General features: G+C 41.9%; 1 long non-coding RNA gene across 2 annotated transcripts; it reads right to left on the reverse strand.

Moving 5' to 3' along the window:
• Positions 1–976: 976 nt before the first annotated feature.
• On the reverse strand, positions 977–16014 carry LOC119246337 (uncharacterized). Of its 2 annotated transcripts, XR_008552049.1 has the most exons (12): positions 15986–16014; positions 14902–14968; positions 14314–14414; positions 12660–12829; positions 12048–12108; positions 11282–11338; positions 10456–10519; positions 7434–10365; positions 6855–7158; positions 4623–4694; positions 2994–3169; positions 977–2124 (listed from the first exon to the last, which is right to left on the reverse strand). It is a non-coding gene; the product is annotated as an uncharacterized LOC119246337 (long non-coding RNA). The 2 variants fall into 2 exon arrangements; XR_008552048.1 differs by lacking the exons at positions 12660–12829; positions 14314–14414; positions 14902–14968; positions 15986–16014 and adding an exon at positions 12873–12912 and having other exon boundaries at positions 7434–10519.
• Between the last annotated feature and the right edge of the window lie 1215 nt (positions 16015–17229).

Consider the following 17229-nt stretch of genomic DNA (forward strand, 5'->3'; position numbering starts at 1 on the left):
TATGAAGCAAACCGCAGCCTCTGCAGCACGAGTTCGATCCCCGGCTGGCCAGGGAGCAACCCACATGGCGCAGCAGACCTCTCCTGCCTCGCCCGCTGCTCCCCTCAGCAGTGTATTTCAGTCAATCTGCCTGTTCTGCTCCCCGCTTTGCCTCTGGTGAATCCTCTCACCATCCACACCTCTGGCCTGTACCCTTGTTCTTGTATGCATAAATAAATAAATCTTAAAAAAAAAGAAAACCCTTAATTAAGGAAAAGGAAGCAGATATAACTACAACAAAACTAAAAACTTAAATACAAAAAAAGGACCTTACACAAAATTTAAGACAAGTCATAGACAGGAAGAAGATATTTATAATGTATGTGATTACAAATGGTAGTATCTATGTCAAAAAAAATTTATAATTCAGCAAGAAAAATATTTCCAAATGGGCAAAATGTATCAAAAAGCAAATTCACAAAAGAGGAAACCTGAATGTCAAATAAATGAAAAGTTGTGCTATTTTTCTAGTTACCAGGAAAATGCAAACAAGGATTTGTCACCTCATAGCCAACTGATTGGCAAAATGAGGCAAAAGGGCCTTTCACACGTTGCCAGCATAAATGTAAGTAAATCATGCTGGAATGGAATTTCTCATCCTACCGTTGTACACTGTAGCCTAGAGAAGCTCTCTGTCCTGTGCACAGGGAAACACACCAGATTTTTCTCTGCAGCATCGTTTGTGATGGTGAAAAAAGGCAAAGTTTAAATATTCGTTAACAGAAGAGACAGACTGTATTATATGTACTGCAGTAGACTGTCAAAGCAGTTCCGAAGAGGAACTAGAGCAATACAGACAAACCTCATCAAACAACGCATGGAAAGGCAAGCTGCTGGCGGATACATCCCATGTCACTTTCACAACGTGGTCTTACGGATACACGCACACGTGGTGATGGCATGAAGTATGTGGAAGATCAGTACCGGATGGGGGTGATCACTACAGCGAGAGGAAGGTGGGAAAGTCAGGTTAACACACACTGTCAATGCAGCAGATACGAGTGCGAGCACGTGGCTGTCTATTCTGTCACTTTCTATATGAATATGTTTGAAGCACAAAAATGGGGACATTGTTGCCTTGTTTTATAAAGTCCTTTCACCTGGGAAAACTTTATGGTAGGAATCTTATCTCCCTTAGAACATTTTCCAATACCTTTGCTCCAAACAACAGCTATTCCTTATCCTATGAGATGATATGGAACTGGTATTTCCTCACTTAGATATAGTAAAAATTAAAACATCTTTAGAAGCCTTTACTGTTCTTATTTACCGTAACATGAATCATGAGCTTAAACACTGTGTATTTGCTGTTGTTTCAATTATGCACACCTTCCCCTTCTCAGTCCTGGGCTCTAACCAAATTGTGGCTTCCGAGTCTGCCCTGGAGAGACATCCTGGGGCCACCGGTGCGTGCCACTTTCCAAACACCAAGGGACGTTAAGTGATTAGGAGGCTCTGAAGTTGTCCTTCTCCAGCAAGGGCCAGAATTGCTCCTGGAGAACTCCAAGTTTGACGGCGTATGGAACAAAAGCTATTTCTCCTATTCTGTGTACGACGTGAACATAAAATATCTTGGACATAGTTAATGCGTAGCTTCCATCTGGCATTTTTCATATTATGTAAAATTGTTATGTCAGCAACAGATGGCAGAGCTAAGTGTTAGGAGATTTTACTTATGCCCAATTATCAGGTTTGCAAATCTGAACATTAAACAGTTCACAGGTCTGTGGAAATGCATGAGGTGCTAGATTTTCTCCTGTTGAGCTGTCTTTCAAAGTACTCATTTCTTGCCTGTTTCTCCTTGATTTTTGTTTATTTTTGTTCTTATATCCTCATCTGAGGTCCTGAGCCGACTACTCCTCCATGGACCCATGTTTTCAGTAGACCGAAGAAGGACGTACAGTGCTTGTGCCAATGAACCGTCTGTATCCCGCTCTCGCCAGATGTGACCATCTGAAAATCTGTTTGGCCACCTCCCGTCCCTGCGCGCCATGCACGACGGTTTGTAATAAGCATTTTTCACTTCTGAAAGATTTACTTTAATAGATTTATACTGGATCAGGAATGTCCCAGAAGTAACCTAGGCTGTTTTATCAAAATAAAAAAATAAAAAAAAAAATCATCTCTTGTGTACAAATAGAACATTGTCTCCAAGGGATCTTTGGAAACCAGTTCTGTGGATTTATACCTTGGCTGTTTATTCCCTCCCCCCCAAAAAAAAATTGAAGGGGATTATAAATATCCATAAGGTGCAGCAAGAAAAATTATTTGATGAAAGAGGGAGAACCTTAATGAGGGTGGGAGAAACAAGTCCAGAAGTAATAATCCTCCTCCCACCTCCCCTACCCCAGTAGATTCCAAAAGGTCCCGCCCTGCTCTGTCTAACACAAACTTGGCCTTGAGTGCTGGGGCCGTACGAAGACTGAAGCAGTCTGCGATATTATGATTTGTAGAAAAAGCATTTTTTTTTTTCATTCAGATGACCAAAATATATTTCTCATATATATTTGGTCTTCATCCACAGTTCTTGGCTCACAGCGCCCCAAAGTCTTGGAGTTGCCCACATATTATAATAAGGGTTCTCTCGTTAATGATGTAACGTTTGGAAAACACCTGATGGGGACTGGTTGCCAGGGAAACTGACATCAGCTTAGGGTGGGACTTCCAGCCCTTCCCGTTTCCTGCAGGAAAGGAGGTCACAGGGTGGAGCCCTAACCCAGCAGGCCAGGCGGCCTTCTCAGGCGAAGATCTCGCCACCCCACCCCACCCCCAAGAACTGAGGAAAGCCACACAAGGACACCGGGGTCCGTCTACAAGCCAAGAAGGGCACACTCACCAGAGCCCGACTGTGATGGCACCCCGACCTACAACTTCAGTTTCCAGAACTGGGGGGGAACCAGTTTCTATCATTTAAGTCCCAGCCAGAGCTGACTAACGTGGGAGCTGAGCCTCACCTCCTGGCGCCCGCAAAGGATGGACCACACGGATGACACGTTCACCTCATAGTATTCTGGAGATGTAGTTAGGCAGGAAAGGCAAAGGGAAGGCAGACTTCAGGGGAGTACTCTTCTTGAAGGCTGGGATCCTGGGTGAAATCACACCGTCAGGTCAGGAAGCGCAATGCTGTCTCCTGGATCCAAGAAGACACAGGATGAGCACTCTCATCCCTACTGTGGCAGCCAACAGGGTGCTGGCAGCGGCCCTAATAAACCTTAGGAACCGTGTGCCCTTCCCCCCTTTGGCTAATAGCATTTAATAGCCCGGCATTCAGTCTTCTCAGGGGCTTAGACTGGCAAGATCTTGTCAGTGACCCGCGTGGGAGCAGAGCAGCAGCACTTCTGCAACGGTGACCGTGCGGCTTCATGCTCCTGCATCTCCATCTCCCAAGTGGGTGGCCAGGAGAGCCTGCCATACCCACTCTGGGAGGGTCCCTGTCCCTTCTTGTGCTGGCACCGGGCTCTTTAGCTATTTAGGAAGCTATCTGGCCAATTTGTGCATGTGGGACTGTCTTTTGTCAGAGAGATGGAAAATTTGATTTCAGGTGAGTTCCACTGAGATACAATTAGTATTTGATAATGAATGAAAATGAGTCCAGTCAAAATAAGATCATTTAGAAGGCTTCCGGTACATCTTCATGTTATGCCAGTGTACTTTTCATACCTCAAGGCACTTACCCCAAACCCCATTTCCAAGATCTCCCATCCTTCTCCCTTTACTACTTCTGGCTACAGTCAAGTGGCTTTTCTAATATTCCTGACTCCTACTAAATACGGTCCTGGATGTTGGGGTGCATGTCTTCCTACTTAAGAGCATGAACTCTAGATCCAGGCCTGAGGGTTCAATCCCAGCTATGACAATTACCCTGTTACACTCAGAAATGATTTAATATCTTTGCTATTTAGTATTTTTGGTCATTCAGATGACAAAAATATATTTCTCATATATATTTGGTCTTCATCCACAGTTCCTGGCTCACAGCAGCTCATTAAGTTCAGTGTCTGCAAAGGAAGGATGGCATTACCTCATAGGGATGCTGTAAATATTTATGCTGTCTTAGTTAATATTTATAAAATTTTTTGAACATTGCCTAGTAGTTGGTATGTCCTATGTGCTCATTAACTAAGATGCTGCTGGGTCTCGGCATGCTCTTTGCTTCTGCTCACACGCCTATCTTCTACTTTGTCAGCCCCCACCCTACTCTCAGGATTTTTAAAACAGCGTTATTGAGGTGCAATTGACATGCAGTAAGTTTCATGTATTTAAAGCTTTGTATGTATGTACAGCCTCTGCAGTCAAGGGACTGAACCCAGCCATGCAGATAGCATTCGATGTTAGCACAGGCCTCCCGGGCCACCACACTGGGTATCTGTGATGGGAGCGGTCACGGGCATCATAGGGTGTTTACAGTAGCAGCATGCCCACCATCCACTAGATGCCATTGTCACTCTACTTGTCCCCCAGAGTCAGACAACTGAAAGCCTCTCTAAACACTGTCAGATGTCCCCAAAGGGCAAAAGTCACACCTGTCTGAGAATCACCGATTTAGAAGAAAACGATCTTGAGTGAACCCCACCAGGCATTACCTCGGTGTTCCTGCGCTGTGAATGTGGAGACACTGTTTTTCTAGGTGTTTCTTCTAAAGCTTCTCTGTCCGTCTGCATCATAATAAGGAAGTGGAAAGAATGCTTTTAAAGGATCTGCTATTCTCTCACATCCTTCCTTCTTACTCACACCTGCAAGGGTCCCCCTCCTCAACCCCTTCCTATTGATAAATAAGTATTGTCTTATTGAATTGATTTAGGTTTGCAGTTTATTTTCCTACTGTACTAACTTAATAGATGTTTATTTTTCCATAACAATAAAATTGCTTCTTGACAACTGGTTTATACCAGGGGCTGGGCTTCCTTTATTGAAGAATCACTGAACGCTCTTTCAAGAAAAGGACTGTTAGGCAAAAGCCCCCAAGCTTCTGTTTCCTTGAGGACTTTCTGTGGCTTGAGGGAAAGCGGAAACGTGCTCCACGAGCATCCTCTTGGCCTAAGCCCACCAGGGAGCTACAAGCTTAATTAATGTTTGTGAAACATTTTTGAGATGAAAAACACCATTAGTCCCAACCACTGCTATGAAAAGTGCTATTTTCCAAACCTCACCAACACATTAGCATCTGTCTTAACTAGTCCTGAGGGAGACGGAAAAGACTAGGCGCACTAAGCAGTGACAGAGGGGATGACAGAGGTCCTAACGGGCCTCCTGGCGCCAGGGAAGGCCGTGCTGGGATAATGAGAGATTCTGTAGCTTGCGGCTCTATATTGTGCCACTATCCAGCACAGCCTCGAGGAGTAATTATTTATGTGGGTGAAGAGTGGAAATACTTGTATTTGTTTTATGCTCTGGATGTTGCTGGAACAAGAAATCAACACAATTTCAAACTCAGAGTGAGAGGCAGGAGACAGAATTAGCCAGTTGGTGAAGGAGAATCTGCTAATTGAGTTAGACAGTAAGGGTCCCTGTCCAAGATCTAAGGTTAGTAGGCACAGAGGAAGCCTTCAAGGCAGCCCCTCTGGGAATGCTCCTTTTCATGAGCAAGGGGTAGAAAGGCCGGGAGTGGACACCCATTTCAATGACATGGACTGTGACGGGGATAGCAGGTATTTGAGGAGCTTGGAATTCACAAGACCAACTGACAAGCCCAAGCTGAACTGAAGGGTGTCCCTTTCTCGGAGCTGAATGGTTTGGTGAAGCAGAGGTAACCTAGAGTTTGGCCCTCACCCCAGCTTCTGCAGCCTGACAGCCTTGTGTGGGGCACATTGTGTGAAGAAGTGCTGGGTGGGAGGCAGGTGGAACAGGATGGAGCTGTGCCTCTGAGCAGCACATGTTAATATGCCTCAGAAAGAGCCTGAAGCTGCTGGAACACCTAATAGTGAGGACTTCCACAGACTTCTGGCACCTTGATCCTCCCATCCTTTCAAAACTAATGCCATTCACAGAACTGAGTTTGCCCCAAATTGCCTCAACTACCTTCAAACTGTGAAACTGTTCACTAACGGCATTAATGAGGTGAGAGGAGGCTTGATTAAACTTGTGAAACTTTGCATTTGTTTATAAATCTGTTCTGAAGTTCTAAAATTGAACGCTTTTATTCTTTAATGCCTCAGGGGATAAGCTGTAAATATGAGTAATTTTATCAAGGTAAATTCCTGCTTCTGAGGAATTTAATCTTAGTATTAAGCATGAAGTCATATCATAATTTGCCCTTCATTACAATGTTGGTAATACATGGGTATGATTTTTCCAAAAATTGTGAGATCTGAGGTTTTACTCCTGATGATTGGACAGTTGCAAAAATTTCAATGAAGAGATGAGACTGAACAATAGAATATAATTTAGATTTTGCTTGTATCCAGTTAAGAGACAATATGGTTAACCAAAGTTTAAGGCCACCATCATCTCTTGATTGGGTCCTATAAAAATTCATGGTAAAAACTGTTAGAAATAAATGTGAATACCTGCGAAATCCAGTAACATTTATGGGGTTCATCAAATCCACCCAGAAACTTACAGAAGTTCAAGGTCAACACCGTAGTTAAGATATAATCTTGGTAAGTACTGATAGCTTTGTCAATAAAGAGGTGACAAATAAAATGATAACTTACCTAGATATCACATAATCCCTCAGCTACTACTAAGATAAACATTATATCTAAACTCTAAAATAATCAAGGCTAATGAACACCAGCATTGGTTGGGACAGTATCGTACCTGATTATCTGCCAAAAAACACAGTAACACCAACATTAGGAACCACCCATACTTACCAAGCTATCTGAATTTCAGATGGTAGGTAGCTGGCAAAAGGCTACATCATCATTTACATGGAAACAAACAAAAATCCCTTTAATTATCATTATGAAGTTTAACATGATCTCTTAACAGCAACCTGAAAAACACATGGTAACAAATGTGTCTATGGACACAACTTTGTTGTTGTGATCCTGAAAATAACCTGTTCACTGCCACGCTATCATCACTGCAGGACCCGTCATCGACTCTACCTGGAATCTTGCAGTACTCTGAAGACTAGGCCACTGTCAGAGACATCATTATCTCTCGAGTGCTCACCTGCAAAATAACTATGGTTACTGCTGTGACTCAGGTCCATGATAATTATGTAGATAACCTCACCTAACAATCACATGGTTAAACATACACTTTTTTCCTATAATATAAAAGTAGTAGGATAACATTGTTTCTAGAATTGGTAAAATAATTTCACATCTTACCTGAAAACCTACCAAAAGTCGCATGGTTAAACAATTTCAGGCAAACAGACATCACTTACTAAATACATGAGGGTTGGACAGTCTGATGTGGCGAAGATACCTATCGTCCCTTACCTGAGTACCAGAAATGCCTCTGCTAACAGTCTGTTACAGTTACCATGGTCTCTTGACATGAACCTGCAAAACATATTATGATATATGTGTAAAAGGACAACTTGTCCTATACTAGGACACATGCGAATAACCTTCAGTGCCTTTACTATCCTAGGTCAGGACCACTGTCAGATAACACATTTCTTAAGAAGACATCTTCAGATTTTCCATGGACAAAACTACGGTTGGAAACGTGTTAATTACCTTGATAAAATTACTCAACATTCACAGGGAAAAACAAAAATTTTCTTTAAAACATGAAAATTAAATTCACGGTTTCTAAAACTGGTGAGGAATCTATTATTTCTTACCTGAATGCCTGGAAAGAAATCATGCTAATACAAGTCAGGGGCACTGTCATCACTTCCCAGTTACTCGGAGATTGGCTGGCCTGTGCCACAGTTTAGGCCCACATCACCACTCACCTGCACACCAGCAACAACCCCCAGTGTGACCAACGTTAGGTTCACTGTGATCTCTTGACAGGAACATGAAAAAGACAGCATGAAACATATGTTAAAGGATACAACTTGTTCTACCAGGACACCTGCAAATGACATTGGTTGCATCGTCATTATGAAAGACATCAAGTTTATCTGGATACTTACAGTAATCTAAGATCAAGACCAATGTCAGATAACCATGGGACATGGGACATCTGCAAACATCCTATGGGTAGTACTGTGGTAAGGAAAACCATAAAATACCTATGCTTATGCAATCCTTTACTCATAGGGTTAAACATCCATTTTCCTCTGAAATACAAAAAGTAAAAACTCATGGTCTCTAAGGACCCTACCATTTCTTACCTGAATACCTGTCACAGAATCATGGTAACAAGAAGTGTCAGGGACACCACCATCACTTACCTGTATATCTGAAGGTCAGGCAGTCTGTGTCACAGTGTAGGCCCGTAGTCCTACACTGAAGATGTTGCTTCACACCAGCAACATCTCTCATTCATTGCCATAACCAGGCTCACTGTGATCTCCTGGCATGCCCTGAAAAACATTTGTGGAAAATGTGCTTGGTACAGGTCTCATTCTATCTGCATATCTGCAAACTCCCTTGGTACTATATTATTTTGGCACCCATCAATATTATCTGGATACTTGCAGAACTCTGAAGTTAACCCAAATAAGATACACCTTCCTCTCTTGAAGGTAAACCTGCAAATATCCCATGGTTAAAGTCATGCAGTTAGGGCAATATGATAAACTACCTGGGTCCTTGCAATATGTCTACTGCTATGAGAGAGAAACACACATTATCTACACAAGAACATGGCAAAAACTCAGGCTTGTTAGTATTATAAGGACAAATGAGCTTAAACATGCCAAAACAAGGTAAGTATGAATCTTGAAAACAATAGTTACATAGAAATCTGAAAATAATAGTTTAATGAGTTAATATCACATCATCTCATACCTGTGTACTTCCAAAGACTGGAGGGGACACTTGCAAACAAATATGGCAACACAAGTCTTAGAGACAGTGTCATCCCTTATCCACATGTACGAAGACCATATGCTCCGTGCTGTGGCTGCAACCACATCATCACTTACCTTAACACCTGCTACGTATTTCACTGACTACCTTTGACAGAATTGCCATGATGTCTTCAAATGAACCTGAAAAAAAATTGTGGAAATTGAGTTCAATGGAAATTTTATCAGGGCACTTGCAAATTCCCACGACACCTGCAAATGACAAGGTAACACAAGTGTAAGGACACCACGCGCCCTCACCTAGATGGTGAAGATTCAATGGCCTGCACCATGGCTATCACTTACCTTTTTTATCACTTACCTTGTTACTAGTAAGGGGCCCACTGACAACCACTGTCCACTGTGTTCCTTTGACAGGAACCAGAATACCACATGCAACTGAATGAGCTTGAAAACTCAAACTGTTCTCCAGTATACTTGAACCTCATCTTGTTCACTTCACTCTTATGGAACACATCAACTCAACCTAGATACATGCATTAAATCAGGTCAACACCACTGTTAGGAGACTACCCTTTCTTGACTAAACATCTGCTGAAGTCTATGGTCACTACTGGAGTATGAACTTCATGACAATTACCTATATACTGCAATCCTCCAACATGAACAGGGCTATAAATTTTCTCTAAATAAACAATTAAAAATTCATTGCTTCTACTATGGGTAAGAGTTACATCACTTCTCACCTCAGTACCTACAAAAAATTATCGTAATAAGAAATTTTAGGGACACCATCATTACTTATTCAGATATCTGGAGAGCAGATGGCCTATGCTTTGGTGTCAGAAGTCCAAAACTAACCTGTAGTAAGAGACACCACCTTTCATTGAAGAAGTACCTGTATGCCTGCACATCCTTTCATCAGTAGGAAGTTCTCTGAATAAAAATACAGTAAAATCTCATGCTTACTAGTATTGTAAAGGACAAATTAAAATCATGCCAACCAAAAATAAGGTTAATATAAATGTCTTCAATACATCATTAAAACGTCCATATGTAGAAATAGGATTTAGTGATGTGAGTGGACATCCTCTCATACCTTTACACTAGCAAACACCTTCAGAGATGTATGGGAGGAACTTGGCAACACTGTGTTTTTGGGATGCCACCTTCACTTCCCTTGACATTGGAAGATGAATTGGTCTAATTTTGGTGTAAGAGCCACAGTATCACTCACCTTGGTTCCACCAGGGTCCTGCTCATGACCATTGCTAGATTCACTAATATCAACTCTCATGATCAATGCCATGGTGTGCGATAGGAGGACTTTACCTACACATTCATCATTTACTGAAGTTAAACACACATTATGTTTAAATTCTTACACTAACCAGGCAATGCTTACTTGATTTGCTTGAGCCACGATCATTTCTTACCTGAATACACTTAAAAACAGAACACAAATGCTAATGTTACTTACCATTCTTACTAGGAAATCTGAAGGACAGATATTTGAATGTCACATCTTTACTTACCTGTATATCAGCAAAATCCCTGTTAATGATCATAATAAACTGACCACAATCTCTTGAATGGATTCTGAAAAATACATTGTAACAAGTGTGTTTATGGACACAATTTTCCACCTGGACCCTTTATATAACCTTCCTCGCTTACATCATTTCAGGACACACCAATCTACCTGATATTTGCAGTAGTCCAGGGTCTACATTATCATTAGAGACACTATCATCTCACTTCACACCTGCAAATATCCAAAGTTATTACTGTGACTTGGAACCCCATGATAATCAGATGGGTATATCCAAATTGCTGATCACTCATATGGTTCAACATGAATTGTCTCTAAAATGAAAAACTAGGGCCTCCCCGGTGGCGCAGCTTTTGGGCGCTGGGTTGCGAAGCTGCCCGCAGCCTCTGCAGTGCCGGTTCGATCCCCGGCTGCTCCCCGGCCACCGGAGGAGGGTCCCACATGGCGCGCAGACCTCTCCTGCCGCCCGCTGCTCCCCTCAGCAGTGTACTTTGGTCCTTCTGCCTGCTCTGCTCCCCGCTCTGACTCTGGTGAATTCTCTCAGCCTCCCGCGCTTCTGACTGTACCCAGTGCTTGTGTATATAAATAAATAAATAAATCTTAAAAAAAAATTTAAAAAAAAAAAATAAAATAAAATGAAAAACTATAGGATTACAAGATTACTAGAACTGATAGATCACAGTCATTTCTTAACTGAGTATCTGAACAATAATCACAGAGTAAAACAACTCTAGGCAAGTAAGAACTCTTACTTTGCTATACAAATATCAGATGGCCTTTGCAATGGTTTAAATCACATCACCACTTACCTGGATCTAACAAAGTGTTCTCAAATGGCCATTATTAGGTGCATTGTAATCTCTTTGCTGAAAATGAAAAACATATTGTAAAATATGTATTAAAGACAGAGCATTTTCTATTAATATCTGCAAAGTACTGTAGCCACTACAATATTATGTGACTATAAAGTCTGCCTGGATATTTGTATTGATTCAAAGCCAACACTATTTTAAGCTGTGAACAATATTTCTTGATAGGAAACTATAGAAATCCTATTATTACTACATCATGACAATTACCTGCATATGCAGAATCACGCAACAATCACACAGTAAAACATTAATTTAGAACATAAAAAATTCAACAAATGGTTTCTAGAACTGGTGATGATCACTTCTTACCTGAATGTCTGCAACAAAATCATGCTAATAGAAAGTGTCAGGGAGATCATCATCACTTAACTAAATGTATAAAGATCAGGCCTCCCCTGTGGCGCAGCGGTTGAGCGCTGGGCTGTGAAGCTGCCCGCAGCCTCTGCAGAGCCGGTTTGATCCCCAGCCACTGGGCAAGGGTCCCACATGGCGCGCAGACCTCTCCTGCCGCCCACTGCTCCCCTCAGCAGTGTACTTCGTCACTCTGCCTGTTTTGCTCCCCGCTCTGGCTCTGGTGAATCCTCTTACCCTCCCGCTGACTGTACCCAGTGCTTGTATAAATAAATTAATTAATTAATTAATTAATTAAATGTATAAAGATCACATGGCCTTTGCTCTGACTTAAGTCCCAGTCATCACTTACCTCAATTTCTGCTGTCTGCCATGTTCATCCACAAAGGCTCAAGTGATGTCTGGAGATAAACCTGAAAAATATGTGGAAAATAATTAAACCTGTCCTAAATAATAAAACCTGTCCTATTCTACCTGTATAACCACAAAGTCCCCTTGGTCAATCTATTAATTTAAAACTCATGTATGGGGCCTCCCCGGTGGTACAGCAGTTGAGCGCTGGGTTGCAAAGCTGCCCGCAGCCTCTGCAGCGCTGGTTCGATCCCTGGCTGCCGGGCGAGGGTCCCGCATGGCAAGCAGACCTCTCCTGCCGCCCACTGCTCCCCTCAGCAATGTACTTCGTCACTCTGCCTGTTCTGCTGCCCGCTCTGGCTCTGGTGAATCCTCTCACCCTCCCACGCTTTTGACTGTACCCAGTGCTTGTATAAATAAAATAAATAAATAAAACTCATCTATGGTACTTGGGTAATTACAGACTTCTGAGATTAAAACCAAATAAGAGAAACCATCTTTTCTTGGGTATTAGTCAATGACAAAATACCTGAAACTTTACATATCTATTATCACTACAAGAATGAAAATCATATTATCTTTAAATAAGAATACAGATAAATCTCATACTTACTAGTATTACTAGGGCGAAATTTATTTCTAACTCCATATATGCCAAAACAAGGTTAGCATAGTGTCTTGGGAAATTATTACTTATGTAGATGTTTAAAAACAACAAAAGTCTGTAATGAGTTAATGCCACGTATCGCATCTCTTCAGTAACAGAGATTGTAAACTAGATACCTGCAAAAAAACATAACACATGTGTTAGGCAGTCTGTCCTCACCTTTTAAAGACCAGGTAGTCTGCAGGTTGCTAAGGTACACTATCATTTCCTAGATTCTAGCAGTGATGTAATAATGACAATCGTAACATCGCCACAATCTTAACTGGGATCTTAAAGTGCACATGTGACAAGTATGTTTAAAGACACAACTTGACAATGATGAGATCTGCAAATGATCTCGGTCACTTCCATCACTGAGGGAACCACCAAGACCACTTGCATCCTGGCAGTATATCAAGGGCCACAATGTTCTTAGAGACACCATCACCTCTTGACGGGGCACCTATGAAAGTCTCATGGTCAATAAAGAGGAGTGAAACAGCAGGGCACCTGACCTGCTCATATCACCATCACTCCTTAAGTGAAATACACATCATGTTTAAATTCTTATACTGAAACGGGGCGGAGCGGGCCACAAAAGAGGCCACAGGGTCTCTGAGCTCAGAGAGCCACCAAAAAGGCCAAAAACCAAAAGGTAAAGGACAGTGCCCGATAAGAGGCCAGGCCACTGCGGATTCTCACCCGTGCGCACAATTGCAAGAGAACTTAGTCTCCGGGAACAACAACCATGGGCTTGTTTACAAACAGGGGAAATAACAAGCTCGCTGTACCCACAAATGGCGGCTGCCTCACCCAGGTACCAACAACAAACAGCTTTTAGAGGCACCAGGCCCAGGGCCTTTAGCGCTCCTTTCAGGCAAAGGCAGAGACAGGCCCAAGGCCCCGTCCGTGACAGCGTCCTTTGGCTTCTCCTCCCTCCTCGGAGGGTGGCTGCTGATGCTTCTTTTCCTCTTTCTTCAGAGGCTGGAACCATGTTCTTTTCTTCAGGGGTCTGGCATTGTCTCTCCTTCTTCTTTGGGGGCTCTGGTCGTTGCCTTGTTTGGGGGGCTCCGGGTCTCCTTTTTCTGGGGGCTCCCTTACCTCCCTCCAACCCCAGCTTATATCCTCTTTCACCCACAAGTCTGACTGGACCATTTAGCACCAATCTCACAGCTCGCACCTGATTGGTCCTTTACAAATGGCAGTTACTGGGCTCTGAGGACCAACTGCCACAACTGACTTCTGGTGGGCAGCAGGGTCGAAAGGACATCACTGTCCTGCCAGCTGCCCCCACTAAGATGGCTGGGTTCCGGTAGCAATACTACCATGGTTAATGCTTACTAGATTTGAGATAATATTTCTTACTTGAACACATTTAAAAGCAAAATGGTACACAAATGATAGATATGCCATTGTCACTTACTAATAAACCTGAATATCAGACGAAAACTTATGGTTATTATTATGGTGGCAACATCATGACAATCATCCCTCAGTACTTACAGGGTTACAATAAATTTTTCTCTTATGTATAAAAATGAAAATTCAGGGTTACTTAACCTGAATGTCAGAAAAAAATAATCATGCTAGAAGAATTGTTTGGGGTACTATCACTGCTTACCTATATATCTGAAGGTCAGGTGGGCTGTGCTGTGTTCAGACCACACCATCACTTACGTCGGTATCAGCAACGTCCCCATTAGCTACCACTGAAAGCCTTGCCTAAAAAACATAGTCAAGAATGTGTTTGATACACGTGTTATTCTACATGCACATTTGGAGATCCCCTTGGTGAATCATGTCACACTAGCAGAGAACTGCAGAACTACAAGGTAAAGTCCTAGTAGTATCACTAGACTATCTTCTCTGAAGGCAACCTGAACAAATCTCTAGGTCAATTAAGCGCAGTGGTACAAGAGATATTATATTCACAAAATACCTCATATCCACCTATACTGTGGGGGGAAACATACACAAAGAAAATATTATGCTTACTAGTATTGTTATATTAAAAAAATTTCTGAACTCTTTATGTGTTAAAAAAGGTTATTAATAAGAGTCTCACCTAAATAATTACTTACCTAGATGTTAGTAATTAGGTATTTAGGTTACACGATACATGTAACAAATATGGTAACATAAATTTGACAAACATCCACTTCTACCTAGATACTGAAGTAAGATGATCTGCATTCTGATAACAACTTACCATTTACTCACAAGCAAAGGTCCGTTACTGACCACTGCTCTGTTCACAGTGATGACTTGACGGGAATCTGAAAAATACAGGCAACAATTTGTATTTAACAACATAACCTGTCCTACTATGATTCCAGCAAATAACCCCTGTCACCTTCATCACAACCAGGGATCTTGGCAGAATTTCAGGGTTCATTCCACTGTTAGAGACACCATCACCTCTTCACTTTTACCTGTATAACAGGTAGTGAGACCGTAAACTGTAAAAGCCCACATCATGTACCTGGGTAAAAGCAAGGGCTTATTATTGATCGGGATGCAGTTTACTGTGTTTCTTGATGGAAACCTGAAAATACTGATAAATACTGAAATACTGATAAAATCAATAAAATTTCTTATCTCAACTCCTGCAATAAAATAATGGTAAGATGACATTTTAGGGACACTCATCACTCATCTAGACTGGATTAGATGCCTTATAGTAACCCCACATCTTCACTCTGCAGCACACCAACAGTGCTCCCCCTTAAGAACAGGAATCTGAAAAACAGTGTGCAAAAGGTGTTTGGTGTAAGTTTACTCTAATGGACAACTACAGATTCCCTGATCATTTCTATCATTTCAGAGCCCTTCAATAACACCTGGAGGTTTGCAAAACCCTGAGGTCAATTCTGAGTAGGTGAAATCTTGCTCTGTTGAAGACATGTAAAATTTCCTTGGTCAGTAGTAACACAGCGGTAGACCATATGATAAATTCCCCGGATATCTGCACATGCCTCAATTGATCCGAATGTCAAAAGCTCATGATCCATAAGCAATGATACAGTAAATTCTCATGTGTACCAGTATTCCTTAGTTAATATCTTAACTTGCCACATGTCAAAAACTAGGTTACCATAAGCATCATTAATTACGTAGACTTCTGAAAATAAAGACTGTCTTTCTCAGTTAATACCACACCATCTCATACCTCTTTAATAGCAAAACCTTAAGAATTTACCTGCAAATAGATGGTGACACAATGGCTAGGGACATCATCCTACTAACTTTGATAGCTAAATATTAGATAGTCTTAATCATAGCAAATCACTTACCTGGTCGCTAACAAGACAGTCTATGAATAACCATTCCCATTATCAGAGTGAATTTTTGACAGGAACCTGAAAAGTCACATAACATAAATATGCTTAAGGAAACAAGTTTTCTACCAGGGCATCTGGAGGTAGATTTAGATTCTCAAAAAACAAATGCAATATAAATGTTAAAAAACACAAATTTGTTTTATTAGGAGACCTGCACATACTCTTGTTCATTTCCAACACTAGAGTCACAATCAACATTACCTTGATAGTGGCAGAACTTCAGGGTCCATGCTGTTGTGAGCACCTGTAAAAATCTCATGATCAGTGCTGTGGTGTGGAGGAGGAGGAGAATTCAGCTTGCACATCTCTCAGTCACTCCAAGGGTTAAACACAGATTATAGCTAAACTTGGAAATAATAAGGACATATGCTTATTAACTTTAGTGGCAACACTATCATTTCTTATCTAACTGTCAGACAAAATCCTGGTAACACAGCAGGAGGGCGCTGTCTTCACTCACCGAGAGACCTGAGGACAGCACAACCTGGTTGGGCGCCCAAGGGGCACATTACTACTCACCCGAATACAAGCAAAATCCCTGTCAATAATCAGGATGAAGTCACTGTGACCTCTTGACTGGAATCTGGAAGAACGTGACAAATGTGTCTAGGCACACAGCATTCCCACACGGATGCCTGCAAATAACCTTCACGTCCTTCACTGAAGGACCCACCGACTGTACTTAGCTGCTTGCAGTAACCAGACTGCCCAGACTCTACACGGTTGCAGGAGATGCAGCATCTCTTGACAGCACACTTGTTTTGCTTGTCCCACGATTACCTCTATGACATGGAACTTCATGATAATCACCTGGATGCTGAAAATAGCTCTAAGCTCATAGGAATAAACATATATTTAAAAAAAATTATTGCAGCCCCCTAGGAATAAACATATGGCTTTATCTAAAATATTAAAAAAAAAAACAAACAGGGCCTCCCTGGTAGCGCAAGGGGTTAAGACGCAACCTATGAAGCTACCCGCAGCCTCTGCACAAGTTTGATCCCCAGCTAGGGAGCTACACACATGGCACAGCAGACCTCTCCTGACTCACCCGCTGCTCCCCTCAGCAGTATATTTCTGTCAATCTGCCTGTTCTGTTCCCCACTCTGTCTCTGGTGAATCCTCTGGCCTGTACCCCTGTTCTTGTATGCATAAATAAATAAATCTTTAAAAAAATTAAAAAGTATGAAAACATG

The sequence above is a fragment of the Talpa occidentalis genome, unplaced genomic scaffold, assembly GCF_014898055.3.
Source record: "Talpa occidentalis isolate TD23 unplaced genomic scaffold, MPIMG_talOcc4v2.1 talOcc4.15, whole genome shotgun sequence".
Lineage (NCBI taxonomy): Eukaryota > Metazoa > Chordata > Mammalia > Eulipotyphla > Talpidae > Talpa > Talpa occidentalis.